Source organism: Lepus europaeus, chromosome 9 (genome assembly GCF_033115175.1).
Source record: "Lepus europaeus isolate LE1 chromosome 9, mLepTim1.pri, whole genome shotgun sequence".
NCBI lineage: Eukaryota > Metazoa > Chordata > Mammalia > Lagomorpha > Leporidae > Lepus > Lepus europaeus.
The window spans coordinates 119,902,779-119,906,325 of NC_084835.1; the positions used below are offsets into that span (position 1 = coordinate 119,902,779).

At 48.5% G+C, this 3,547-nt stretch overlaps 1 pseudogene; it reads right to left on the reverse strand.

Moving 5' to 3' along the window:
• Positions 1 to 1,923: 1,923 nt before the first annotated feature.
• LOC133766652 (7SK snRNA methylphosphate capping enzyme-like) lies at positions 1,924 to 3,547 on the reverse strand (annotated as a pseudogene).

Genomic DNA, 3,547 nt, shown 5'->3' on the forward strand with positions numbered 1-3,547 from the left:
TATCTATCTATCAATACTTCTGGGGTTGTGCTATATTCCTGGTACACAAAATGAAAAGGATTTTTACTTTCCCTTAAAAATCTGTTAATCTAGTAGGGAATACAGATATAACACCAAATATTTTAATTATTTTATTTACCTTGGAGTAGGCTTCTAACTTCACATGAGAGAGTTAAGATTATGTTTTATCCCCTCTTCCTATTCAGTCATTGAATAATGAATGGCATCTAGAAAGAGTGCATCAGAAGCAATGCTACACAATAAGATAATTATTCCTATTTAATTATTTCTGCTTAAGGAAACTTGGCAGGTGTACACTAAGGATTGAGTTCACCTTTGTTCAGGACTCATCAAGAATGGAGCGTGCATGACTCTCCAAAGACACACACACAGCAGGTGCATGGGTGTATGACAGGCACATATGTGAAAGCAGGTTCCTCAGAGCCAACCTCCTCACTCTTCTCTGTAGACTCAAATAGCTCTGCAGAGTTTCCTAGGGCATATTAAAAATGGCAGCATCTTTCAGGCACCTGTCATGGGTGGGAACATAAGGCTGAGACCATTGATACAAACTTCTGTATCCTTGCCTTTCCCAGTTTTCTGAGGCTGGACAAGCCCTTGATTCCTGGACATGCATGCAATGCCTTGGAACGTACAATGCCTTTAATTTTTACGACTGCAAACTGACAAACACATCACACGTCCATCTTCCCTCACACATACAATGGCATTGGCTTCCTCATTGTTCTCACTGGCTTCACTTACTCCTTTGCGGTCCATTCTTAGCAGGGTAGAGGGAGAAGAGCAGCCAAAGCAAAACTGCATAGTGACAGCGCTACTGAAGTCCTCCAATGTCTCCCCATTCCAGTTAGAATGAAATCTGTTTGCTAAGCAATGCTTGATTTTTCCTATCTGACTCACCGTATCTGCTGCGCCTTTATCTCCTGACACAGCTACTCTGTTTCAAGCACAGTTTTTTTCTGAAACACAGGAAACATTTCCCCTTTGCTGGAAATCTATTCCCTCTTATTGATACTCCTCACTAGTTTACTTTGTTAGTATTGTTGTCCAAAAGTCACATCATCAGAGAAATTGCCACTGTTGCTTCTGACCCAAAGCAATCACATATCTCAGCATTCTCTATTCCTTCAAGTTTTGGTCAAGACATAAATTTAGTATGACATTTTTATTGTTATTGTTGTCATTTATTTGTTCTTTATTCTGTTCATTTCAATTGGGCTGCATGACTCAGAACAGCACTTTTTTCTGTTTTGTGATGAAAGCAGCTCCATGCACATAGTATTCACACAGTAATTGTTTATTAATGAGTTGTTGTGCCTCATGATGTTTGCATAAATTAGCAATACTCATAATAACCATAAAGAGAAACCCAAGAAGAATACACCCCAGCCTCAAACTTCTTGGAATCACTCAAATAAGCCCAAGTAAACATCTTGATAAATCAATAAAGTAGTTTTCTCAAATTAGACACGAGAATCCAAATAGCTTACATAAGACCAATGACTCAAAGGATTCAGAAGGTTCGATATACAGGAGAACTCATGAGGAAGTCTGGTATTGCAAACATTCCACTCCATGTTCTTTGCTGCTATATTAGAGCCAGGTGGACACCGAGAGCATTGGAGTTCTCTTACTGATGTATGTGAGACAACACTTCCACAAAAGGAGATAGTTTGTGGATGACATATTTTCATTTGCACTCAGATAATCACAGGCTGACAATGGAATTTTTAGTCCTCTTGTACCATAAATCCATGAATTGTAAATTTACTTCTCTTAAGTAATCTAGACAGATCAGGCATATCATGCTAACATCATTCTGTAGGTAAAGTTTCTTTATTACTTTTCTTTAGTAATTATTATCAGGAATTCTTTTTTTTTTTTCTTTGTGGGGGCCACTGCCCTAGACATCAAGTTTATTGTGCTGTTCTCACATTCAAAATCCAACCCCCTCTCCCTGTGGGGGACAGCGGAGGGGAGGATTTTCACAGTACCTGCGTGCCTCCCTGCAAGCTTGCCCATCTAACCCTCAGACCGCCTATCCGTGGTCCACTGAAATGCAGCTAGGGACAAAGGCCGAGGAGAAACAGGCTTCTCCTTGGGAGAACGGGAGGAAAGGGCTCGAGACCTGACACCCCCCACCTCCCACCCCCTAGGAGAACCGAGGTAAGCAAACAGTCCATGCCATCCAGTCCAGCAGGCTGGGGGAGAGGAAGATGGCAGCTCCAGCACAGCCGGGCTGGCGGCTCAGGTGCCGGAGGTGTAGGGAGGAGGCTGGGGCAGCAACATGAGAAAAGCTTTCTTTGCAGATCCAAGAGAGGAAATTATTTTTGGAGTCAGAAAAGAAAGACCTTGGTCTATTTTCCTCTTCCCCCAGGTCCTTCAGAGCAGCGAGGGCAGCCTCTTCACATGTTGTGTTCAGGGGCCACTTAGTGGCTGGGGGCATGGGCCTTGTGCAACAGGTACACCGGACGCTGGAAGCCTTTGGAGGTGTTGTGGGGGGTTGCCACCAGCTCATAGCTGGAGAAGCCCACCTCTGGGGAAGTCAGGTAGGAACTGAACTGCTCTGGCTTCAGCTGGATTCGATAGTAGTTCTTGTAGGTGGTCTCCGTCAGAGTCTTTCTCTTGTTGTAGGATGACCAGGGCTGGGGCTCCAGGACCAGGATGCCCCCGGGGCGCAGGTGCCTGTAGATCCGGCGGAACATGCGCTTCAGCCCCTCGTCGCCCCAGTTGAGCTGCACCCACTTGGTGAGGCTGAGGCAGAGCACCACGTCATACTCTGCTTTCTGGGCTTCCACCAGCTCATCTCGATCCAGCACGTAGTTCCCCGTGACGAAAACGACATTGTTGGGGAAAACGGATAAATCCGCTCCATCCAAGGGCACTTGGGGTGCAGCGATGGGACCCCGGCTGGCTGTCAGCGAGGCTGGGAAGTAGCCCCTCTTCCGGACGGTGGTAGTCCCTTCCTTCCCCTCTGCCCCGGGTCTCCCTCCGAAGTCTGGGCTGGGAGCCGCAGCTCCTCGGACAGGTAGTGTCGGATGTTCTGGCGGGCAGAGTGGATGAGCTGGGAGTCGATATCCAGGCCCACCATGCGCGAGGGGCCCCACTTGCAGGCAATGCTCAGGGTCAGATGGCCCACGTTGCAGCCCAGGTCTAGGACGTCCCGGCCCCGAAACCACTCGGGCTTCAACACACGAAGGCGGCCGTCCTCGCAGGAAGGATTGCGGTACCCGTAGTACTCGCAATAGTTCCCATACTGGAACTTGCGCTGCTGCTTTTAAAACGCTGCCGCGGGTGGTGGGTGGTGGCGGCCTCCCCAGCTCCCGCGGCCCCTCTCCTTAGGGCCCTGGCCTCCGCCCCGAGCCCCGGCCTCCGACTTGCTGGAAGTCCTGCGCCGTTTGCGATGCCGGGAGGAGGAAGACGAGGGTGCAGAGGTAACAGGCAGCGGGAGGGGCCGGAAGGGAGCCTGAGGGCCCCTGCAGGGCGGACAGAAGGGGAGACACGACCTCATCCCTGCAGTTGTAAT